This window comes from Podarcis melisellensis (assembly GCF_964234715.1).
Source record: "Podarcis melisellensis genome assembly, chromosome: 16".
NCBI classification, from domain to species: Eukaryota; Metazoa; Chordata; class Lepidosauria; order Squamata; family Lacertidae; genus Podarcis; species Podarcis melisellensis.
The window spans coordinates 34,813,279-34,839,458 of NC_138533.1; the positions used below are offsets into that span (position 1 = coordinate 34,813,279).

Below are 26,180 nucleotides of genomic sequence, written 5' to 3' on the forward strand. Positions count from 1 at the left end.
TTCCAGCGCCATTTCCCTCTGCTATCCCATATTGTTAGATATCCCATAGACTGTCCCCAGGAGTGTCTGAGGGCCACATAAAGAGGCCCAGAGGGACCCATTTGGCACCAGGCTCTCCATCCCTGCCAGGAGACACCATGGGAAGACATTTCTGTCCAAAGAGGTGACCCAAGATGATGCTGGCCTATAGGAATCATAGAACTGTGGAGTAAGAAGGGACCCTGCGAGCAATCTAGCCCAACCCACCCGCAAAGCAGGAATTTTGGCTAAAGCATCTGTGGCGTTTGCCCTCCTAGGTGTGTGACATCATACTGGGTTCATAAGGAAAAGGTTAACTAATTGTAAAATGACTAACCAATGGGAACCCAAGAGAAGGGAGTTAGAGTTAGGGTGGTTGAGAATACAGTCTGGAGTTAGAAGAGACAGAGAGGATAAGTCTGTGGGTTGGGCTAGTCTGATGTGAGAGAGTGAGAGAATTTGTTAAGCGGAGTCAGTCAAAGAGTTGAGATAATCAGTCAGAAGGTATTAGGAAGGTATAGGCCAGTAAAGAAACTAAAGTTAAGATACTGACAGGAATTTTATCTGAGAAACCATAAACTTGTTAATGTTTATAAAATAAACTTGTTTATTTGGTACAATTTTAACAACTGTCTGGACTCAGTGTTTTACCCGAGAGTAATGGGTTGGTGGCAGCAGGGAAGCAAGCACAGTAGTGGCACAGGGATCAATAGGCCGTTAAACGTCTGGGGACCCTGTGTGATTGCCACAGCATCCATGACAGGTGACAACCCAACCTCCGCTTAAGCCGCTCTTGCTCTGGTCATACAAAAGCACCCAAGCCTCCCCACCCCTTCCTTTTCTCCTTCTTAAATAGGTACTACAGGACAGATATTCTGCACCTGCTGGGCTGCATTGCCATGGCAACCGCTGATCTCCCCCCTCCTCGCCACTGTTCCTTCGTGCATTGCAATAAGGCAGGCTTGTTGGGGAACAGTTGTGAGAGCCTATACTTTTAATTGAAGCGTTAACTGTCGGCAAGGAAGGATACGGGGCTTCGATGCACGTACTTGAAACTGACTATTTAATCACGGCTCATGCGTGTCTGGCTTTCGTGCCGGCTTCCGCATGTTGATGCCCACGTGTTGGGTGGGTGGAATTTTAATGCGTGCTGCCGCGCAGGCATGCGCCTGCAAAGCGGACTTATTTTCAGAGCACACAAGAGTCCTGACACTGTTACCTGCTTTTGCTGACCGTTTCATCAATCCTCTTCAACACTCGCCATGTAAAAACAGATGCCTTTCCCCCCCTTAACCCCCTCCCCCAATTGGCGTTAGGGAACAGCTCCTCATAGTGGGGTAGAGGGCAAACTGCAAGGGCAAGCTGTGGATTTTGATGGGTGCTGACCTGCACTCAACACTGAAGTGGCCTCCCCTTTCCCTTTCTATGCAGCGCATAGCTGTACAGTGGAACCTTGGGTTAAGAACATAATTCGTTCTGGAGGTCTGTTCTTAACCTGAAACTGTTCTTAACCTAAGGTACCACTTTAGCTAATGGGGCCTCCTGTTGCCGCCGCACAATTTCTGTTCTCATCCTGAAGCAAAGTTCTTAACCCGAGGTACTATTTCTGGGTTAGCGGAGTCTGCAACCTGAAGCATCTGTAACCTGAAGCGTCTGTAACCCGAGGTACCACTGTAAGTGGTTAGAGCGTTGGGCTAGGGACCCAAGAGAATAGGTTTCAGTTCACTGCTCAGGCAAGAAACACACTGGGTCATCTTGGGGCAGCCTAATCTACCTCTCAGGGCTACTGTGAAGATAAAATTGGGAGGGAGAGTACAATTTATGAGTCACCCCATGAAGGAAAAGTGTGATACTACTAATGTAATTACTGTATTTTTTGCTCTATAAGACTCACTTTTCCCCTCCTAAAAAGTAAGGGGAAATGTGTGTGAGTCTTACGGGGCGAATGCAGGCTGCGCAGCTATCCCAGAAGCCAGAACAGCAAGAGGGACTGCTGCTTTCAGTGCGCAGCGATCCCTCTTGTTGTTCTGGCTTCTGAGATTCAGAATATTTTTTTCTTGTTTTCCTCCTCCAAAAACCAGGTGCGTCTTGTGGTCTGGTGCGTCTTATAGAGCGAAAAATATGGTACTAATGTAATGACTAAACATCAGGAAGAACTTTCTGATAGTAAGAGGTGTTTGACAGTGGAACAATCACCCTCAGGAGGTTGTGGACTCTCCTTCCTTGGAGGTTTTTAAGTAGAGGTTGGACGGCCATCTGTCATTACGTAGATTCCTGCATTGCAGGAGGTTGGACTAGACATCTTTTGGGTCCATTCCAGCTCTACAGTTCTATGATTGTATAATGCAAACAAGCAAACAACTTCAGTATTTTTGGAAATCTTGAATCTGTACATTTCCCACTGTCATTTCCAAATTTGGCTTGCCAGCATGTTATTAATATTGATAATATTTTTTTAAAAAAAAACACCTCTAGAACAACTGTTAGATTCAGAGCCAAAGCAGGAACATAGCATTTTTTCACTCTAATAGTCTCAACCACCCTGTGAGGTAGGCTTGGCTGAAAGTCCATGAGTGGCCCAAGGTTACATAGTCAGGGAAGTTTTTAATGTGTGACATTTTGCTGTATTTTTAATCTTTGTTGGAAGCCGCCCAGAGTGGCTGGGGAAACCCAGCCAGATGCAGAAATGAAAGACTGAATTGGAACCCAAGGAGTGATGGAGGGAGGTCCGAAGGTTCGGAGAACCTTTTGTTTTCTTATTATTATTTTCTGTTGCTTTAATACTTGGACTGGTTATGATTGTTAATAATATTATGTAAAAGCCAAATAAACTTAAAAAAGAAAAGATGAGAAAGTGACTCAAGAGACAGCATGGCTTTTCAAGGTACATGGGTGTGTTTTCCTTGCGCTGCTTGCTTAAAGAAACACATGCAATGGATTCTAAGCCATACACAACCGGAGAAGGGCCATAGCTCAGTGAGAGAGCTCATGCTTCTCCCTGGTTCACCCTTCAGCATCTCAGGCATCAGGCTGGGAATGTTCACTGTCTGAAAGCCTGGGCAGCCAAGGCTTGTCCCACTAGTTTCCCCCAGTGAAGCTCATGGTTTACTGCTGAATCAGACCAAATGACAATTGGGTTTTCTACAGATTGCTGCTTGTTCCAGTTCAGTGGCAAATGAACCATAGAGTTGGAAGGGACCACAAGGGTCATCTCGTCCAACTCCCTGCAAAGCTGGAATCTTTTGCCCAACACAGGACTTAAACCCTGAGATTGAGAGCCTCATGCTCCACCGACTGAGCTATCCCATATTCTATCTATTAAAGGTAAAGGGACCCCTGAGCATTTGGTCCAGTTGTGGCCGACTCGGGGATTGCGGCGCTCATCACACTTTATTGGCTGAGGGAGCCAGTGTACAGCTTCCAGGTCATGTGGCCAGCATGACTAAGCCACTTCTGGTGAACCAGAACAGAACACGGAAACACTGTTTACCTTCCCGCCGGAGCGGTACCTATTTATCTACTTGCACTTTGACATGCTTTCGAACTGCTAGGTTGGCAGGAGCAGGGACCGAGCAACGGGAGCTCACCCTGTCGTGGGGATCTGAACCACCGACCTTCTGATCAGCAAGTCCTAGGCTCTGTGGTTTAACCCACAGCGCCACCCGCGTCCCTTATTCTATCTATTAAAGGTAAAGGTACCCCTGCCCGTACGGGCCAGTCTTGACAGACTCTGGGGTTGTGCGCCCATCTCACTCAAGAGGCCAGGGGCCAGCGCTGTCCGAAGACACTTCCGGGTCACGTGGCCAGCGTGACATCGCTGCTCTGGCGAGCCAGAGCCGCACACGGAAACGCCGTTTACCTTCCCGCTGGTAAGCGGTCCCTATTTATCTACTTGCACCCGGAGGTGCTTTCGAACTGCTAGGTTGGCAGGCGCTGGGACCGAGCAGCGGGAGCGCACCCCGCCGCAGGGATTCGAACCGCCGACCATTCGATCGGCAAGTCCTAGGCGCTGAGGCTTTAACCCACAGCGTTACTCATAATTTCCAAAGTCCATGTCACCTTACAAGTGTCACTGTATTTCTGCTAATGATTTCAAACTGTTTACAGTAATCTCTCATAGGCGTTGCAGAGTTATTCCAGTCTTTCACAAAAATTTGGTCTTCCTGATTTCTGATCTTTCCCGTCAGTCTTGCCATTTTGACATAGTCCGTCAATTTTGTCTGCCATTCTTCTCTGGTCAGTACTTTATCTTCGTTCCATTGCTGGGTCTCTTGAGTTGCTTTCAACTCTCTTCATGGCTGTCCAGGCTTTCAGGCGGGGAACATTCCCAGACTGATGCCTGAGATGCCAGCGTGGTGTAGTGGTTAAGAGCGGTAGACTCGTAATCTGGTGAACCGGGTTCGCATCTCCGCTCCTCCACATGCAGCTGCTGGGTGACCTTGGGCCAGTCACACTTCTCTGAAGTCTCTCAGCCTCACTCACTTCACAGAGTGTTTGTTGTGGGGGAGGAAGGGAAAGGAGATTGTTAGACGCTTTGAGACTCCTTAAGGGGAGTGAAAGGCGGGATACCTCAACTAGGGCCAGGGCCTTTTCAGTACTGGCCCCGACTTGGTGGAACGCTCTGTCACAAGAGACTAGGGCCCTTAGGGACTTGACATCTTTCCGCAGGGCCTGCAAGACAGAGCTGTTCTGCCTGGCCTTTGGTTTGGACTCAGTCTGACCCTTATGTTTCCCTCCCCTTATGGTTTTGATCTATGGGCTACTTTTAAAATGAGGCTGCATTTTAAATTGCATTTTAACCTGTATTTTAAATTGGTCCCCCCCCCCATTATGTTTTTACTGTAATTTTACTGGTGTTAGCCGCCCTGAGCCTGGCTCTGGCTGGGGAGGGTGGGGTATAAATAAATTTATTATTATTATTATTAGTAGTAGTAGTAGTAGTAGTAGTAGTATTAAGTCCAAACTCCTCCTCCTCCTCCTCTTCTTCATTGCTTGCTCCCAGTGTCAGGTTGCTGTGGGGTTGGGAAATTAAAGCTAAGAATGACAGACTAATCAGATTCTACTAGGGTTGCATGCCCATTTGACCCATTGCGTTTTAGTGCTATTTCCCCTGGGATGGTTATTAAGAGGTTGCGAAGATGGTTGGGAGCCCGGCATAATTGCATTGGGGGATAGCTGGAGCGAATGACCTTTTCAAAGGCACCACCCTCCATCTTATCTTAGCCCAACACCAGGCAACAGAGAGTAGCTGCCCCTTTTCAGCTGGGCATACACTGTGGTGCTGGTGGTGGGTAACAAAAAAGGAAGACGATATGTTAGGATATCTCAGTTGGTAAAGCATGAGCTGCAGCCAAACTTCCAACAGAACTTACTAAATCAGAGGAAGCCAAAGTGGGGTCCCAGAGGTGGAGATGCAGCTGTGGAGTGAAAGGGTTGTGGATATTTCACCCCTTCCATTGTAAGAATCTCATGATGTTTTCAGAAAGGAGGGGGCGGAATCTGCTCATTCTTCTTTTGATCCTGCCTGACTCTGTGGGAGTCTGAGTGTCACCTGTGTAGAGATAAGATGACTTCATAAGAAACACTCATGCAGTCCAGTAGCCTCCGTTAGTCTTTAGGTAAAGGTAAAGGGACCTCTGACCATTAGGTCCAGTCGTGACAGACTCTGGGGTTGCAGAGCTCATCTCGCTTTACTGGCCGAGGGAGCCGGTGTACAGCTTCCGGGTCATGTGGCCAGCATGACTAAGCCGCTTCTGGCGAACCAGAGCAGCACACGGAAATGCTATTTACCTTCCCGCTGGAGTGGTACCTATTTATCTACTTGAACTTTGATGTGCTTTTGAACTGCTAGGTGGGCAGGAGCAGGGACTGAGCAATGGGAGCTCACCCCGTCGTGGGGATTCGAACCTATGCACCTTTGCCCCTCATAGGTGCAATTTGGTGATCACTGGCTGCATCACAAAATTCATATCAGTCTAGATTTTGAATGAGGACTGCAATTTGGTTTTGTATTGTTTCAATAAGTTCAGATTTGGTAGATTCATCTTTAAATATAAACTGAATCGAACCCCCTCCCCCCATCCCTATTCGGTTCCAAGTCTCATGTCTACAGCATGGGAGATAATATACTTTTAAAGATTGCTGCAATAATGGATGCCAGCCTTCCCATACCTGGTGTATTCCAGATGTTTAGAACTACAATTCTGTTCTGCTCCAGCCAGCATAGACCACTCTTCAGAGATGACTAGAGCTGCAGTCCATAACTTCCACAGGGCACCAGAATCTAACAATGCAATATTATACATAACTATGCACACATAACTATCAAGTTCAGTGCTGCTTACTTGTACTTACTTTAGGTAAATGAGGCTAAAGCCCATTATAAATGTTATGAAATTCTGAATGTTGAACAGTATATTAACCTTAAATAAATAAATAAAATAAAATAAAACAGCAAGTGTAAACATTGTCTAGCTAAGCAGTGCCCGTTTCTTTGTCATGAGATGGACAGATATGGAAGTTGTTCTCTCAGTTGGAATAAACACATCAGTCTTACCAGGGAATGAACAAACCTGTTGATTTCTTTTCTGCATCACTCTTGCTCATTCTGCCCTTAAGTTTGTTTTGCTCCATTTCTGCACTACAATGCAATTATTACTCCAAGTACATATTTCAGTAGGGACGCGGGTGGCGCTGTGGGTTAAACCACAGAGCCTAGGACTTGCTGATCAGAAGGTTGGTGGTTTGAATCCCCCTGACGTGCGCTCCCATTGCTCGGTCCCTGCTCCTGCCAACCTAGCAGTTTGAAAGCATGTCAAAGTGCAAGTAGATAAATAGGTACCACTCCAGCGGGAAGGTAAACGGCATTTCTGTGCACTGCTCTGGTTCGCCAGAAGCGGCTTAGTCATGCTGGCCACATGACTGGAAGCTGTAAGCCGGCTCCTTCGGCCAATAAAGCGAGATGAGTGCCACAACCCCAGAGTCGTCCACAACTGGACCTAATGGTCAGGGGTCCCTTTACTTTTACCTTTACATATTTCAATGTATATCTTGATATTATCTAAACTGCCAAACTGCATTGCAGTGTTACCAGAAGGACAGAATCTGATGGACAGCTAAATCACAATCCTCGTCTTTGGTCAAACAGTGTGAATTGGTTCATTCACAAATATCAGACTCCCCAAGCATCCCCTGATCCCTACATTTTCAAGCATAAAACAATTGCTTCTGCTTTGTGTGTTTCCTTTTAAAGATATGCCTGAGGGAGTCTACCCTGGGGTCATGCTTCGTAATGTCTGTGACCTCTGTTCTGCAGTAGCCCCTGCTTCATTTACGAGGCAAACATGAATGGGTGGTCTGGGGGAGAGGAAGAGAGAGAGAGAGAAGAAACCCAGGATTCCAATTAGAATTGCTCCTGGCATCCTTGCATGCAGTGCGCTTGGGAACCCACACAGTCGGAGTTGCTTTGAAATGTAACAATTCCATTAATTGCATTGGCAATTGCATTAGTGGCTGAGAGTCCCTGAGAAGGTTGTGTTTTGCTTTGGTTTTTAACACCCGGGGCAGGCAATGCTTTCTTTGTCTTTAAAATGAAATGAACCACCCCTCCCATTTCCCACCCTTCTCCAAGCTCCAGGCTTTTATGTGGTGACATATAATGTGTTTTTCATCAAGTGGTTGCTATTTCCTTAACTTTAAAAGTGCCCATCACTTATCATTGGGAAGGACTTTGTGATGGGGGAAGTTGAAGTTCCATGCCTTGGGATTGGTCAATAGAATCATAGAATTGTAGAGTTTGGAGGGACTCAAAGGGTCATCTAGTCCAACCCTCTGCAATGCAGGAATCTCAGCGAAAGCAGCCATGATAGATGGCCATCCAACCTCTGCCTAAAAACCTCCAAGGAAGGAGAGTCCATCAGTGTACTGGAAGAAGCAAAGATCACCCATGCTGAAGCAATGATTCTTCAACATCAACTTCGTTGGACTGGTCATGTTGTGCGGATGCCTGATGATCGTCTTCCAAAGTAGCTACTCTATTCCGAACTTAAAAATGGAAAGCGTAATGCTGGTGGTCAACAAAAGAGGTTTAAAGACTGTCTCAAGGTAAATCTAAAAAAATGCAGTATGAACACTGACAACTGGGAAACACTGCCTGCGAGCACTCCAGTTGGAGAACAGCCTTTACCAAAGGCTTCATGGGCTTTGAAGACATTCGAACTCAGGATGCAAGGGAGAAACGTGCTAAGAGGAAGGCATGCTTGGCAGATCCACACCATGATCAATTCCTACCCAGAAACCAATGTACCCACTGTGGAAGCGTGTGGATCCAGAATTTGCCTCCGCAGTCATTTACTGACATTGTTAAAACCGTGTTTATGGAAGACAATCTTACTCAGCTACGAGTGATCGCCAAAGAAGAAGAAAACTATCAGAAAGCTCTTCCTGATATTTAGTTGGAATCTCTTTTCTTGTAACTTGAATCCGTTGGTTTGTGTTCTACCCTGCAGAGCAGGAGAAAACAAGCTTGCTCCCTCTTCCATGTGACAGCCCTTTAGATATTTGAAGAAGACTATCCTATCTCCTCTCAGTCTCCTCTTTTCCAGGCTAAACATACCCAACTCTCTCAACCTTTCCCCATGTTTGTGTATACATCATCTTGCTTCTTTGCCAGGGTGCTGGTTTGAAGCTAAGATGTGCTCGTTGACCCACCACTGGCTCAGTTTGTGCCTGAGTGACGAGATGTGCAGAGTAAGGAGCTGGGACAGAGTAATGAGAAGTGATTAGTCCCTTGGGGAAGGGCTGTGGCTCAGTGCTTGAGCATCTGCTCTGTATTTTGATGGCCCCGGGTTCAGTCCCCGTTATATCCAGGTAGGACCCTTGTCTGAAACCTTGGAGAGTTGCTGCCAGTAGGCGTAGATTGCTACGTGCATGGAAAACAGCATTTTTGCCATTTGGAACTGGAGAGGGGCGGAGCTGTAAGTTGGGTGAAGACACTTTTAGTGCCCAGGGCTTCTCTGTGAGTATCTGGTAAAAGGTAAAGGTACCCCTGCCCGTACGGGCCAGTCTTGACAGACTCTAGGGTTGTTCGCTCATCTCACTCTATAGACCAGGAGCCAACACTGTCCGCAGACACTTCCGGGTCACGTGGCCAGCGTGACAAGCTGCATCTGGCGAGCCAGCGCAGCACACGGAACGCCATTTACCTTCCCGCTGGTAAGCGGTCCCTATTTATCTACTTGCACTTTGACGTGCTTTCGAACTGCTAGGTTGGCAGGCGCTGGGACCGAACGACGGGAGCGCACCCCGCCGCGGGGATTCGAACCGCCGACCATACGATCGGCAAGTCCTAGGTGCTGAGGTTTTACCCACAGCGCCACCCGCGTCTGGTATGGGGTGGCAAATCTACAGTTTTGCCAGAGTGACTGTTTGCTGTTCAATCTACATATCAACAAGCAGTTACTTAAGCAGGGCTGGATTTGGTTTGATGAGGCCCTAAGCTACTGAAGGCAATGGGGCCCTTTATATGTCCAGCTGCTCTTTGTCAACAACAAATTGTTGCTGTTTTTTGTGTTGAATATATATTATATGGTAATTTATGGACCTAATAGGTATCTAAAGCCATTTGCACATGTTCCCATGCAACCAGTCCATGCAGAATATAGGCACCCTATATATAGAAATGAGCAAACCAGTGATATTTTATATCTCTATATATTACTTACATCATAGGAGCCTACACAACACAAAACACTGTTGCTGTATGTAGGTTTTATTTTATTTGTTATCTTATATTTTGGAAATGTACATCCAGGTTTTTTCCCTTTATTTTTTTTTGGGGGGGGGCCCAAGAGACTGGGGCCCTAAGCTATAGCTTGTTTAGCTTATATGTAAATCTGGCACTTAAGTAATTTAAGTAACTTAAGGAGGAGTAAGTCAGAAAAGCAGGGCCGGCCCAATACATTTTGGCGCCTGAGGCAAACCACAAAACGACATATGCCTCCCCACTGGGGAAGTGCTGAAGGTGATGCTTGTGGTGAGATGTGTTGCCAACTGCACAAGAATCCCCCTATTTTAATTTATGAAATGCTGTTGGAGGAGATGCAGTAATGTGCATCAGATTTAGAGGCACCCCAAATTTTAATTTTATTTTTTGCTTGTCAGAGGGGAAGCAGTGTGTATACAGGGCTTCACAAGGTGAAGCAGAGGTGATTAAGCATCTACTCAAAATCTTCTCAAAGCGGCTTATAGTTTCTGAATGGGGTGGGTGAGGAATGATGTAGGCTTGAATGAATCCCCAAGCAACGTATGGAGTGCCTTGGAATAAGGCAGATCGGTTTCCAAAGCACCAAATCAGGATCCGAAACCAAACCTGTGGTCAGTGCAAATCCCTGGTATGCAGACCCCTATCACGGGATGCACCTTTTGAAAGAGTCTCCCTTTTAATGACTCCTCTGCTCTTTTTCTGTTGTCCACCATCCTCGATTTCATGAAGTTAAGAAGAGAGGTGGGGGTAAGATATGAGAGAGGAAGAGATTCTCTAGGTATCGACAGAACATATGGTGCTGAGCAAATTAAATATAAAAGCATGAGAGCTTTTGAGCAGTCGTTTTTTTTTTTTAAATAGGCTGCACAAATTTAATCTTCTGCTACTGTACTTTAATTATCCAAAAGTGAATTCCCACTAGGTCCCTGCTGCTCTCAGTTCCTTGCACTGTGCAAAGGTATGATGCGTTAAATTTATGGCTGCTGTTTTGTAACTCCACTGAGATTGCCACTAAATGCAAGAATCTGGTAGGAAGCTTGCTTCTCTACAACCCTCAGCTTTCATTAATCCTACTTTGCGGTGGGGAATGGTGGCCCTTCAAGTGTTGTTCGGCTATAACTCCCATCATCCCTGACCAATGCTTGTTGGGGCTGATGGGAAGTGGAGTCCAGCAAAATCTGGAGTGCCATACATTCCTTGTCCCTGATAGCACCACACAAATGCAAGTTTCCAGACATTATGAACACCAAGAAAAGCCTTGAAAGATATGCATCGGGCGTCTGGTGAAATTTCACCATGTCCCATCTTCCTAATGCCCTACACACAAACATTGATATTAATATACATGGTTGCCATAGCTCTAAATCCATAGGGAATATTTACCATTCAAGCTTCTTAGCTTCTCTGGGTTGTATGTAGGTTTTATTTTATTTGTTTGTTATCTTATATTTTGGAAATGTGCATCCAGTTTTTTTCCTGTAATTTTTTTGGGGGCCCCCAAGAGAGTGGGGCCCTAAGCTATCGCTTGTTTAGCTTATATGTAAATCAGGTACTGATCACATCCTGACACAAGCAGGTGTTAGTGCCAGGGTAGTCTGCCTGATGCTTCCCATCCTTACCCCATCAATCCTTAACCGTTGGCTGATGGTGGTGGGAATCACATCTGGAGAACATCACTTTGGCTACCTCAGGGCTAAAATCTGCCTGTCTCAGGATGTGATTTAAAGAGATGCAGCCTTGAATAGGTGAACCAACAAGGAGTTTGAAACGGTTTCAGGTTTTTGTTGTTCTCGCATGCTTTTTCTCTCTTGCGTTCTTTTTAATCGCCACATATCTGATTGCAGGAATCAATTCCTGATTACAGAAAAACAGCCCCATGGTTTGGGTGGGCTCTTTATTGATTTCCGTGGCTGCTATTTTTACGCCCTGTATATCATCTGATGTTGTGCTTTTAGGCTAGGAAGGAGCCCCAGCCACCCTTTTGTTGATCATCTTTTATTAGGACATGTTTTCATTTGCATCTTAAAAAGAAACCCTAATTATGGAAGTGAGCTTATTTAAAATGCAGATAGTTTCTCCATTAAGGTGTGGGGGGACCCCGCTGTGTGGCTTAGCTGACTTCTCACTAGGCTGTTAACAGCAGAGGCTTTGAAATGTCACCAGCTCCTTGGCCTTTTGTAGCTTGACCCACAGTTCACTCTTTCTCCCCCCACCTTTCTAAACCGCACCCCCCCCCCACCTTCAACTATGTCAGCATTAAAGTTCAAATTGTAAACCAGACCTCACCGATGCACAGATTTTGTTTTTAAATACAGTTCATAAACCAGCCCCTAGTTGTTACCACAGAGGTGAACCCATGTCTGCGCTATAGCACTTCAGAGTCAGACCGCAGGTAGAATAATAGAAACATACAATTGTAGAGCTGGAAGAGTTGAGCCACGGGGGTCATTTAGCCCCTGCAATGCTTGAATCTTTTGCCCAACGTGGGACCTGAACCCACAAACCCTGAGATTAAGAGTCTCGTGCTCTAGCGACTCTTGTTACTAAACACTCCTCCATGCATGAATATTGTGGCATGACACCCCAGTCTCCAAGCAGTGTGATATTCCAGTGGTTCCAGGCACTTCCCCAGGGTTTGTGTTTCCTTTGGAATGAGACATAGTGGAAACCGTGTTGTCTTTAGGAAATGCGGTTCATTTACGCATATATACAACCTGAAGGTGGTCTTGGACTCCAGGGCGGGCAATTTAAAATGTCTATATAAGGGTGGGCACACCTTTGTTTGAGGTCCTCCTTCTCCTGCGTGTGAAGGGGGCACCCTGTTGCAACAGTTAATAAAGATCAGGCTTACTAGCTGCTTTGCTTCTCAATATTCTCTGGTTGGTCTCTGTCATAGCTGTCAACTTTCAGATTTGAAAATAAGGGATCAGCAGCCTCGAAAATAAGGGATCAGCAACCTCACCTGTCCTGGGGACAGTCTACGGGATATCTAACAATCCGGGATAGCAGCTGGAAGCAGTGGGAAACGGAGCTGGAATAAGGGAATTCCCCGCCAAAAAAGGGAAGGTTGACAACTATGGTCTCTGTTATTTTCTCTACCAATAGAGAACCTACAAAATGACTCTACATGGGCTCTTGAGTACCCCATAAGGGAAAAGAGCAGGGTTTTTTTACTTATAACAATAGGCTGGATAATCCTGTGGCAATCCAGATATGGACCCCACCAGCCCAAGGCCAATTCTGGGCATCTTCTGGGCATCTCAGGTTCCTCATCTCTGAGTCATAGAAGAGATAATAGAATCATAGCATTGGGAAGGACCATGAGGATGATCTAGTCTAGTTCCCCGCAGTGCAGGAATCTTTTGCCCAGCACGGGGCTCTAACCCATGACCCCAAGGTTAGGAGTCTCATGCTGGACTGACTAAGCTTTGGTGAAAATCTTGGCAACCATTATTTCAGAACTCGTTGCAGCAACCCTGTAATCTGGGTCAGTAGTAGTATCTCCATGTTTTCTTCCAGATGTACTCTGACTTGCCAGTAGCAGCCAGTCAAATTGCTATTTTAAAGTCTATCCAAGCATTTCTCAATCTCTCTCGTTTCCTGTGCTTAGCTTCTTGAACTACGTCAAGGCCAGGCCAGTACAATTTGTGACTCTCAAGCCAAAACGCAACCCATCAAGGGGCTTGTTAGCCCCTGGGCTTGTTTGATTTTGAATTGTTGCCTGCCTAGTGCTGCTGACAAAAGGGTTGGGGTTGGGGCATTCTGAGGCATCCAACAGACTGTGATACATGGCAGGTAGACTGTGTCCAATTTTGTAGGTCCTTCAACCAACTCCGCTCTGAGAAATCCTGGTGAGAAAATGGGAACATATTACTGGGCAGTGTGTTAAGTACAGAGAAAGACAATAACTCACAAAAAGTCCAACACGTTTCTCTCTCTCTCTCCCATCCCACTCTAACTGCATAATTTTACATTCCAGAAGGGCAGGGCTTTTGTTTTCAGATGCAAAAAAATTGATGCATGAGCTAACGAATGCAGGACAACAGATGCTTAACTCCAGGCAATGTAGAACCTTGCTGCACAGACAGTGGTGTCAGATTGCGTTAAATCTACTGGAGCCATCTCCCAATTGTGTTTTTTTGTTTTTGTTTATCTGTTGGCCTTGTACCCATTGAAACACACACACACTCACACACACTTAATATATATTGAAAATGTTTCATTTATTTCAAACCGTGGAAGAGATTCTGGCTTTCTTTCTGCAAAGATGCAAATGATCTGTAAGGTAACTTTTATTTTATTTTAAGCATTTATTTTCTTCTCAAATGAGCTCATATTTCTCCTACAGGGTTTTACAGATTGCAAGCGTGTTAAAGCTGTTCAGCTGCCTGACTTACTATTAAAGTGGGACACTGAACCAGAAGAGGAAGGGGGTTTCTTATCTGATCTTATAGATGCCAAAGAGTTGTCGGTTAAAATATATGGACTTTTGGGGGAGTGGGGGGGCATGTACTTCACCCTCTCATGTTTCTGTTGCAGTCTTCACCCAAAATGCTTGCATTTACGGTACTCTACGGGGAAAGTTTGTCTGTCTGTTTTTAATAATTTTGCTTAGCTAACAATGATTTAGAGAATGGCTGTGGGGGATATTCCAAAAATATTCTGGATATGGAAGAACAAGCATTTCTAGGATTCTTTAGGCACATGCAAAATTTGTGTTTCTGCTGAGATAGAATCTCCATGTCTTAAGGTAAAACAAACTGCCAGATCAGAATGTTAACAAGAAAACTAACTGAGCTGGTTGGTTTTTCTTGTGGCGCTCTTAATCTTGTTGATACTAAGAAGTTCCTGCACATGGCCTTATTGTCTGTGTGGGGTTTTCTTCTCAAATTAAGCCCCTCTATGTTTCTTGCATTTATCTCTGTTTATCAAATGGATTGAAAGTTTTGATTGCATATTTACTGAATGGTGAGCCAGTGAAGGCACATAGTAACTGATGAGCTGATGATAACTGAAACATTTTGGAAGCCTGGAAGACCATTTGCCTGCTTCTCAATATCTCTCTCTCTCTCTCTCTCTCAATATGTCTGATAATATTTCAGAAGTGTTTCTCTTTTCAAAGGGTTGTGTCCCGTGGCTAATAGTAGCTGGCTTCATGACTTATTAATCTCTCTCCAGCCTCCTTGCCTTCATCAGCAGCTGCTGGGGCAGGGAAGAAATTGATTTTGAATAGGTTAAATGGTGGACCTCATTTGACTGTGTCACTGCCTGTGTGGAAAGAGTGAGGGATAATTAACTTCTCAGAAATACAGCAAGCAGCGCTGACCCCTAGCTCCCAGATAGGCACCAAATAAATAAATAAAACCATGTTAAAGGCCAAAAAGCACCTCCTTCAAGATGCTTCCCCTTTTTTTTATTTAACTGATAAATTTGAGTTTCAAACACCCATCCAACTGTGCAGAGAGGCAGGTGGCAGGAGTGAGGAATCTGTAATTCTTCAGGTGTTATAAGATTCCCAGATCCCATCAGCTCAGTGGTCAGTGATCTAGGTGCTGACCTTTAAAACCCTAAACAGTCTCGGCCCAGTATACCTGAAGGAGCTTCTCCACCCGGACACTGAGGTCCAGCTTTGAGGGCCCTTTCTGGCGGTTCCCTCACTGCAAGAAGTGAGGTTACAGGGAACCAGGCAGAGGGCCTTCTCGGCAGTGGTGCCCGCCCTGTGGAACACCCTCCCGTCAGATGTCAAGGAAATAAACAACTATCTGACTTTTAAAAGACATCTGAAAGCAGCCCTTTTTAGGGAAGTTTTTAATATTTGAAGTTTTATTCTGTTTTTAATGTTCTGTTGAAAGCCACCCAGAGTGGCTGGGGAAACCCAACCAAATGGGTGGGGTAGAAATAATAATAATAATAATTGCATTTCTGTTCCACCTTTCCTCTACGGAGCTCAAATCCTGGAGAGCTTTGGTGCTGGCCAAACTGAGCTGGGTGTCAGACCACTGGTGTGACTCACAATAAGGCAGCACCCTGGAGTGCCCAGCATGGTCAGCCGAGGCACATTCCGCTGGTTGATTGAAGTCGCTGAGAATGAAGATACCAACTTGTGCTTTAGTCTCTCTCTTCTCTTTTTCTTCTAGAAAAATGAACTGAACAATGTCGTGCATGGAAAGAACTGCTTGAGGCTCCAGTATGCCAGCATATCTCACAAGGCACTTCAGTATGACCAGGTAAGTTCTCAGTACAGTGGCCAAAACTGTTTGGGGGGTTCATTGATCTCTGGGCCAATGATCTGCTGGAAGCACAAGGCTGTGGATGAAGTGTGTGGACCTTCTGCTGCTGCCATCTTCTTCAGGTGCACCGACCTCCCCACTGCTCTGCTGCCAAGCTCTGAGTTTTGAGTAGCTTTTCCTGCTCCATTAGCGACAGCAGTACAGACAGTTCTAGGCTGCCCAGAGTCCTTCCTCAGAGCAAGGCATTGTGGGAGAGCTGGCCACGGGTGCTGCTTTGCACCAGCAGCAAATGCTTCTTGAAAGCATTACCGTGATAAATGATGTAACACCTTTCTCCCTACGGTTATTGGTCCCTACGGACTTTCTCGAGTGCTAAAATTTTATTTTATTTATTAAATTTATATGTTGTTGTTTAGTCATTTAGTCGTGTCCGACTCTTCGTGACCCCATGGACCAGAGCACACCAGGCACTCCTGTCTTCCACTGCCTCCCACAGTTTGGTCAAACTCATGCTGGTAGCTTCGCGAACACTATGCAGCCATCTTGTCCTCTGTTGTCCCCTTCTCCTTGTGCCCTCCCATCTTTCCCAACATCAAGGTCTTTTCCAGGGAGTCTTCTCTTCTCATGAGGTGGCCAAAGTATTGGAGCCTCAGCTTCAGGATCTGTCCTTCCAGTGAGCACTCAGGGCTGATTTCCCTCAGAATGGATCGGTTTGATCTTCTTGCAGTCCATGGGACTCTCAAGAGTCTCCTCCAGCACCATAATTCAAAAGCATCAATTCTTCGGTGATCAGCCTTCTTTATGGTCCAGCTTTCACTTTAAATTTATATATACTGGCCTATACCTGTGGGTCTCAGGGCGTTATATAATGGGCTTTGGGGGCTCCCTTGATAGTTCCACCACCCTCAAGAGGTTTGGGGAATAGTGGCCTTGGAAAGGGCAGTCTCTAGGGCAGCCCCAAAGCCATGGAATTCCGCCCCCCCATACACCAAATTGTGTCTAGTATCTTCATTGTAAGCCAGAGATGTACCTTTGGACACTTGAGATATATATTTTAGGACTCCTTCCTTTGGAGATGTTTAAGCAGAGGTTCTATGATTCTATGACCCACTCTCTTCTGTTGACTGAAGTCTGTTTTAACTGTTTCCCCTCCCATCCGCGTGGGTGTAATCTTGGGGGCTTGAGCAGGGGACTGATCCACTGTTCTTCCTAATCTGATGCCTGAGGCAAAGGTGCTCACCTCACCACCTGAGAGAGCCAGGCCTGTTTGGACAGTATTCAAAGGATCAGCTTGCTTATTAAAAGCAACCTGCAAATAAATAGGGCGAAAGTCAACGTGCACCAGTAATACAACAAAAGGATATAAAATACAATACAGTGGATAACAGACGCCTCAGATGTGACTCATTATTTGCTAGAAGTCCTGGGGAAATGTCTTTTTAAGCCTCTTTGCTTGGAGCGAAACATACCGTATTTTCGCTCTATAAGACGCACCAGATCACAAGACGCACCTAGTTTTTGGAGGAGGAAAACAAGAAAAAAAAATATTCTGAATCTCAGAAGCCAGAACAGCAAGAGGGATCGCTGCGCAGTGAAAGCAGCAATCCCTCTTGCTGTTCTGGTTTCTGTGATAGCTGCGCAGCCTGCATTCGCTCCATAAGAGGCACACACATTTCCCCTTACTTTTTAGGAGGGAAAAAGTGAGTCTTATAGAGCGAAAAATACATCAGGTGCATCAGGTGGTAGTGCCCATTGCAACTTGTAGGGTTGTGAGGCCAAACGTAGGTAGAGCTGGAGCCAATGACAGGCAGAGTAAACTAATTCTTCTGTTTAAAGTTCCATGATACTGCTTTAAATGTAGAATGTAAATGGGTTTTAAGCCTGGAATTACTTGTTTCCTTTTCTCTCTCTCTCTGTCCATTCTTTCATTTTGTAGCCTCCCAGGAGGGGCTAGGAAATAAAGGGAGATGTTTTCTAGCACATGTTCACAGCAACGTTCCTGAGCCACGTTTCATAATCTGCTCGCCGGTAGCTGTGATTAATAGAGGGAAATTCATTAGCAGGTCTCTTAATTACAGATGCTCAGAAATGTGCGCGCATGCCTGCGTGCCAGATAAACTCTCTCTTCTTAAGTCTGCCTGGAAATAATCAGTATTCAGAATAAGGCTGGGTAGAGTGAGGAGAGGTGTGGGAAGCTGTGTGGAATATTTTGCTGGTCCTTAATGCGCTATGTCAATGGTCTCTCCCCCCCCCCATGTTTAAAAGGGAGGAATCAGATCTATTATAACAGGAAACCTATAATAAAGCTGAAATAGGGAGGAAACTGCCCATTAATTTTTTTGTTTATTTGTTTAGCGCATACATCTGAAGGGTGATTCCAAGTATGTTCAGCTGAAAGCACAAAGGTCAAGAGCATAGGTGGGGAGATATGGGTGGGGCCGGTGTCCAGGGGCCCCACTCCATGCATTATTTGAATGCATGTAGACCTATTGTCTGACTAGGGTTCCAGTTTCTTCCTTGAGAGGGAAATTCTTCCTTGAGAGGGACGCGGGTGGCGCTGTGGGTTAAAACACAGAGCCTAGGACTTGCCGATCAGAAGGTCGGCGGTTCAAATCCTCGCGACGGGGTGAGCTCCCATTGCTTGGTCCCTGCTCCTGCTAACCTAGCAGTTCGAAAGCATGTCAAAGTGCAAGTAGATAAAGGTAAACGGCGTTTCCGTGCACTGCTCTGGTTCACCAGAAGCGGCTTAGTCATGCTGGCCACATGACCCGGAAGCTGTACGCCGGCTCCCTCGGCCTGTAGAGCGAGATGAGCGCCGCAACCCCAGAGTCGGCCACGACTGGACCTAATGATCAGGGATCCCTTTACCTTTACCTTTAGACCTATTGTCTGTCTAGGGTTCCACTTTCTTCCTTGAGAGGGAAATTCCTTTGGATCAATCCCTATTTGTTCTAAAGGTGTGTGTGTGTGTGTGTGTGTGTGTGTGTGTGTGTGTGTATACAGTGGTACCTCGGGTTACATATGCTTCAGGTTACATACGCTTCAGGTTACAGACTCCGCTAACCCAGAAATAATACCTCGGGTTAAGAACTTTGCTTCAGGATGAGAACAGAAATCGTGCGGCAGCGGCATGGCGGCAGCGGAAGGCCCCATTAGCTAAAGTGGTGCTTCAGGTTAAGAACAGTTTCAGGTTAAGAATGGACCTCCAGAACAAATTAAGTACTTAACCCGACGTACCACTGTGTGGGGGGGGGGGCAGGATGTAATTATGCAAATCTTTGAGTCCTCCCAGTCCTCCTCATCTCGCCCTGTTTCTCACAAGTGGTACCAGTTTGGCTACCTCAGGAATCCACAGCCAGGGAATGAGTCTGATGTTAGCCTATAGCAGGAGTGGGAAACTTTTAGCTCTCGTGATGTTGCTGAGCTACAACTTCCTGCTCGTTAGCCAGGCTTGGATGGGAGTTGTGGTTCATCAACATCAGGAGGGGCAGAGGTTTCCCCCACCTGGCATGTGGGAATGGGATGGTGGTGATGTGGATCTGCTCTTAGGCAACCGCAGCTGAACTGTGCAAATATGTTTCTGGGCATCTTGAATCATTGAAAGAGGAATTACCCTAAAGCAAACAAACAAAAGACCTACAGATTTGGTTGTGATTTAGTGTCATACTAAATCTTTTGCTCTTTAAGTTGCCACAGAACCATCTTTGTGTTTGGGGTCACAGGCTAGTTTGGCTACCGCTTTATAATTTGTTCTTGGAGCAAAGTCTTCTATAAGAATCAGGAGGGCTGTATCTAGCAGTTCTTCAAACTAGGTCAGCCGTCTTTTGCTGCCACTGGAGTTGGGGAAGGAGGGGGGGGGGCTTCGCTGTTCCGACGCAATTTTCATTTCATGTATGGCCCATATGTTCCCGAGACAGCAGCTTGCAGAGGCGATCATTAGATCCACTTGCATAAGCATGAAACAAATGGGATTGACAGATTCCATGAGCACATTTGGGACGGGGCAAACTAAATCAGCTGCTGCTTGTGCACCCAGCTCAAGGCAAAAATCTAGAGGGAAGGAGAAAATGAGGCTCTGTTGCCAGGGGGCAGTGTTTAAGCAACACCCAGCACACCTGGGCACCTCTCTACCTGCTTTGCCAAACACATAAATTAAAAACCCAAGTTTCCGAGTGAAGGAACCCCCAAATGCTGAGCTCTAGCTCTGGAGCAGCTACTGGTTTTGCTCCAGCAAGTCTTGTTTGCTGGCGGCAGCACCAGATGAGGCTATCTTATTAGGGCAAATGGGGCACTGCCTGTGAAGTTAACATGTGAGAGTGCTGGAGGTGAAATAGTTAAGCAGGTTACCCAATCAGAACCCAGGGGGGTGGAGTCAGAGGGACTATAAAACCAGCTCTGGGAGGGGCGAAGGGGAGAGTTCATTGGGTGGTTGGTTGGAGTGGGAGTGAATTGGGACAGAGTCTGTGGGTAGGTTGAGTTAGTGTAGAGAAATAAGCTGAGTTAGGAACAGTTAGGAGCTAGGAAGACGAGTAAATATCTGAGAGGTGGTTTAGTGAGTGAGAGCAGGTAGCGGAAGTTATAGGTTTGAATAGGCACCCCATGATTGTAATTGACCGATACCGTTTATGAAACCACACACTTGTTAAACTGCAATAAATAAACAGAAGTTTATGTTCCAATTTAACCATGACTGGACCCAGTATTGTACCAGGTAGGGCCTGGGTGGTGGCAGCGAGAAATAAAGTGGTGGCACAGGGATCAATAGACCGTGAAACGTCCGGGGACCCTGTGTGATCGCCACACTGCCCCACCAAGCTCAGTCTACCCTCAGCCCCCCACCTCCCTTGTCTTCCTTCTTACTTAAAGCCAGACCATGGGATGCTACTACTGTACCTGTCAGTTTCATCCTACAGACCCCAGCAGAGATTAGTCTTGTGTTTGTGCAAAACTAGCATGAGTTGGCTCTGCCTGTCATTGGCTCTGGCGCCACCTACTGTTGGCCTCCCTGTGTTCCACCCTAGCAAGCCCCACTGGGCAGTACATTTTTCCAGTGTCTGTCCCAGGATGAATGACTATTCCCACTTTATCCTGCTTATTAGCCTTTTGGAGATGACTTGTTCTGATTTGTAGTGTGAGTTGCTGGGATTTGTCATTCTTCAGAGTTTCGCTTCCATCTTTGGAGCTTCTAGAAATTAGGTGTCAGAGTGGTTAATAGAAATGTTGTTTCTAGCACCAATTCATGCACTTGTTCACTAAGACAACCGCTTCTCGCCACTGGAAACCATACTCTGAAATTCCTCTGGCCTCTGTGAGCTTCCGTGGCATACATTTCACTGTAGTGGTGAAGACTGTGACCGAGCAACCTTTGTGTGCCTTCTCAGTCTACCGTTCTGGTGGTAACTTCAAGCCCCCTCTCCCCGCTTCTTTGAGTTCTTTATCTTTAAGCTGGATTTGGAACACAGAACCCTTTAAATATAGGTGCTTCCAATAAAGGACAGTCTTCTGGCGCATAAAATTGCACACACAGGTGAAACTCGGAAAATTAGAATATTGTGGAAAAGTTCATTTATTTCAGCAATTCAACTTAAAAGGTGGAACTAATATATGAGATAGACTCATGACATGCAAAGCGAGATATGTCAAGCCTTTATTTGTTATGATTGTGATGATCATGGCGTACAGCTGATGAAAACCCCAAATAAACAATCTCAGAAAATTAAAATATTAAAAATATTAAATGAGATCAGCAAAACAAGGATTGCAAATAGAGAAGTATTGGACCACTGAGAAGTAGAAGCATGCATATGTATTCAGTACTTGGTTTGGGCCCCTTTTGCATCAATTACTGCCTCAATGTGGCATGGCATGGATGCTATCAGCCTGTGGCACTGCTGAGGTGTTATGGAAGGCCAGGAAGCTCCCCAAATCTCTAATTTTCTATTCTAATTCTATTCTAATTGACAGTCGTCAATCATGTGGTTCTTCTTTCACATTGATGGCACCTGCGGAAATGCAATTTGTTCTGTCTCAGTTTTTCCTCTGCTCTTGTTTAGGTGAAAACAGACTATGTTCAGCTTAGAGAAACCCTCGCCGCAGTGACCAAAGAACGTGATTTGGCTGTGAAGGAGAAGCACCAGCTCCGAGCCAAACTGGAGAACTTAGAGCAGGTCCTAAAGGTATGTAGAAAGAAAGCTGAGAGACTGTATGTGGAGCTCTCTGGTCCCTTGAATGTAAGTGGTGTCATTGTCATCGCAAGGAAGATGCTCAGCTAAGGGCTAAATTGTTTGCAACATATGGCAAGGCCCAGCTTGGCATTGCAACCTTGGAATGTTTGAACATTCAAATAGGAGGAAGAACCCATTGATCTGCAGGCTGCTGCTGTCACAGCTGCCCTTGCGCCTCCATTTTGCATACTCTCTATGCAATCTCCTTAGTTTGTGCTTGTCAAGCAAACTACATACACCAGGCATAGGCAAACTCAGCCCGCCAGATGTTTTGGGACTACAGTTCCCATCATCCCTGACCACTGGTCCTGTTAGCTAGGGATCATGGGAGTTGTAGTCCCAAAACATCTGGAGGGCCGAGTTTGCCTATGCCTGACATACACACTAGTCGACTCTGTTGTCTTCTCTTTGAGACCTTTGAAATTGATGGCTAAAATAAAATAAATTAACAGCCGTAGATCTGGCTGCACACCCTCTCCACAGAATCCTATATTCTACACAGTTTCCTCTGATATATGCACTGTGCGCTTGGAGAATTGCATCACAAAATCTGGTTTTCATCATCAATTACTGTTGTTTATTTGTATGCCACCTTCCCATAGTTAAGCCATGCTCAAGGCAGCTTACATTCTTAAAAAGATTTACATAATTACAAAAAATATATACAACAAAAGTAGCTGTGAGCATTAAATAAAAAACATCACAAAAAGTGTACAATAAAATTAAACAATCCACACACAAATCATAATAAGGTCTCATAATAATAAAAAATACCCAAAAAAACCCAAACAAACACCAATAGCAGCAAAAAATTAAGCGTCTTGATGACAACAGTTAATCCTAGACAATACACCACCCTGAGAATCTCTGGGCGTTCTGAGCAGCACATCCTACAGGACTCATAGCAAATGTGGTTTCGGTTCGCATATTGGTTCGAGAAGTGCGAATTACACTGTTTCTCATTAAAATGCAAACAAAATCGAGTTTGTTTCAATGGGTTCGCTGCCTACATCGTGTAGTAGCCTACCCAGGAAAGTGGTCTTCATTTTCCACCTTTGATTATAAAAAAGCAGCCCTGCACTGAGGCGGAGCAGTTTTAATTCTCCCTTTCATTATATCGGGATGTATTAGCTTTGCAGAAGAGCCAGGGCTGAAATGTGCTGACACAACGCTCCGGAAAGTTAAATATAACGTCTCAAAGGAAATGGATCTCCTTTTTCCCCCTCTCTTCCTTTCTGCCCAATGTGCTCCAGCCGCCTATCCACCCTGACTCTTCTGTGCCGTGGATGTGGCTTCGGCTGAGCGAGGCGACAAGTCCCTTTGATCGCCACATTCTAGCGCAGAATTAAATTTGGGTCGCTTCTCTCCCTGCGTTCCAGTTCTCTTTCTGAAACAAGGCAATGACATTCAAAAAGCCATCTGAGTCTCTGTTAATGTCGACGGTAGGCTTTTATAAATATTGGAACTTTTAAAAATAAACCTGTTCCCGGGGCAGATTCCTTTCCCACCACTGAGATCAGCTTCCTCAGCAAAGCCGTCTTGTCGCCTGGAGCAAGAACACACACTTTGGAGACGACTAGGATGGGGCAATGTGGAAAGAGAGACAAATGCTGTAACTCGCCCTTGGGAAGCTGTGATGCTGTCGTGATTCTTGCATCCAGCAGCAATGTGGACAGAACTTGAAGTCTGCAGGGGTGCCAGATGGGGAGCCAGGTCTGGGCTCAGAGATGACTGCAGAAGATGGAGAGGCTGTTGTGCCTGGGAGACTGGACAAGAACTCCCAGAAGAACCTCCCAGACCACCAGGGCCTGTAACACCAGTCTTGAAAGACCTACACTCGCTCCCAGTATGTTTCCAAGCACAATTCAAAGTGTTGGTGCTGACCTTTAAAGCCCTAAATGGCCTCGGTCTAGTATATCTGAAGGAGCATCTCCACCCCCATCGTTCTGCCCGGACACTGAGGTCCAGTGCCAAGGGCCTTCTGGTGGTTACCTTGCTGCGAGAAGCCAAGTTACAAGGAACCAGGCAGAGGGCCTTCTCAGTAGTGGCACCTGCCCTGTGGAACGCCCTCCCACCAGATATCAAAGAGAACAACAACTACCAGACTTTTAGAAGACATCTGAAGGCAGCCCTGTTTAGGGAAGCTTTTAATGTTTAATAGACTATTGTATTTTAATATTCTAAACCACTGAGCCTCTTGGGCTTGCCAATCAGAAGGTCAGCGGTTTGAATCCCCGTGACAGCGTGAGCTCCTGTTGCTCGGTCCCTGCTCCTGCCAACCTAGCAGTTTGAAAGCACATCAAAGTGCAAGTAGATAAATAGGTACCACTCTGGCGGGAAGGTAAACAGTGTTTCCATTCGCTGCTCTGGTTCGCCAGAAGCGGCTTAGTCATGCTGGCCACATGGCCTGGAAGCTGTACGCTGGCTCCCTCTGCCAATAAAGCGAGATGAGCGCCGCAACCCCAGAGTCAGTCATGACTGGACCTAGTGGTCAGGGGTCTCTTTACCCTTTACCTTTTAGGGTTGAAATAAAAATTAGCATGGTTATAAGTTTCTAAATGGTTTATGCTGATCTGTAAAAATATGCTGCCCTCCACTCACTCAGAGCAGGAGCTTCAGGATCAACCTCCTCTAGACAGACACACACACACACACACACACACACATTTTGTCAGTTGACTGAACCACAGTAACAGCTTCTGCTAAGTCTCCTTTGGAGTGACACAGATAAAGAGAAGTTCAAACATTGCTTTACAATCACAACTTTGTCAGGCAAGCAAAAAGGAGAGCAAGAAGGGCACAGCATGGATGTTTCAGAGGCGAACAAAGGAAGACGAAAGCAATTCTGTCTTTGGTTTCAGCAAAAGAAAGACAAAAAAACCCCCACCATTCTCCAACCTGCCCCCCTTGCCCTTTCCCCCCCAAAAGATGTGCCAAGCAAGGCTGAATGCCTTTCATTTCTATTTTAGTCCTTCAAAAACAGGCCAAATAGTGATGGGTAGATAGATATAAAGGTTCGTGCAATGTTTGCCAGCTCATTCTGGACGATTTCAAAAGGGAAGCCTGTCTCTCTATGAATTGGCAAAGAGAGCTCACTCCCTTTGCTTACTCTAAAGTCCTCAGCGGGGACCACTTACTGCCTGCAGGTTTGGTGGGAATAGTTTGCAACAGAGGAAAAGGTTTTGAAGAGAGGAAGGTCAGATTAAAGGACATAGGGCTTTGTGTGAATGTCTGTTGATCCATTGCCTGGGAGGCCAGCAAAAGAAATGGTGGTTAAAGGAGGATTAGTTAAATTCACAGAGGAAGGGCTATTCCATTGCCCTTTGCTCCAACTGGCAGTGTGTGTTTCACATCATCTGCCACCTGATTATTTTTTTTCACTGCAGATGCTCAGAATTGGCCCTGGGACCTTCTGTCTGCAATTCAGGTGTCCCACCACATTGTCCCTCTATGTCATCTTGAGCACATGCCTTTCCAACTCATTGTACTCCGCCCCTTCCGTGATGTATTATTTTTAATTTGTCCTGTCGCCTGTTTAGATGCCTTGAGAGTTTGAACTATCCCCAGGCGAACCAGCAGCCATTAATAAGCAAAGTGATCCGCTGAGAATCACGTCAGAGCATTTCAGAAGGGAACATAAGATAGCATTCTACCCAGCGTATGATGTGACTCTAGGAACTATCTCCGAAGAGCAGAGAGAGTCTTTTTTTCTTTCTATCTCAGCTGTGATTCCTGCATTGCAGGGGGCTGGACTAGATGACCCATGGTGTCCCTTCGAACCTTGCAATCCTGTGATTCAACAGTGCAATGGAAAGAGAAATACTGTATCCCATCCTGGCAATGGTGCCTCTTCTCTCTTTTGCAACCCTGCAAAATGGTTAGAAACAAGCACAGAGGAAGCTGCCTGGTACTGAGCCAGACAATCTAGCTCAGTAATAATAATAA

At 45.8% G+C, this 26,180-nt stretch overlaps 1 protein-coding gene across 16 annotated transcripts in view; it reads left to right on the plus strand.

Annotated features, from left to right (window-relative positions):
• Positions 1 to 26,180, plus strand: part of RIMBP2 (RIMS binding protein 2) — a 169,164-nt gene that overhangs the window by 63,991 nt on the left and 78,993 nt on the right. For 12 of the 16 annotated variants that reach the window (XM_081893212.1, XM_081893227.1, XM_081893213.1 and 9 more), the window contains exon 1: positions 22,085 to 22,187. The gene's annotated coding sequence lies outside the window, so the exon portion shown is untranslated. Of the gene's footprint in view, positions 1 to 15,918; positions 16,009 to 22,064; positions 22,188 to 26,180 lie in introns of those variants that run through there. The other 4 variants (XM_081893223.1, XM_081893224.1, XM_081893219.1 and 1 more) reach the window with 1 other exon arrangement.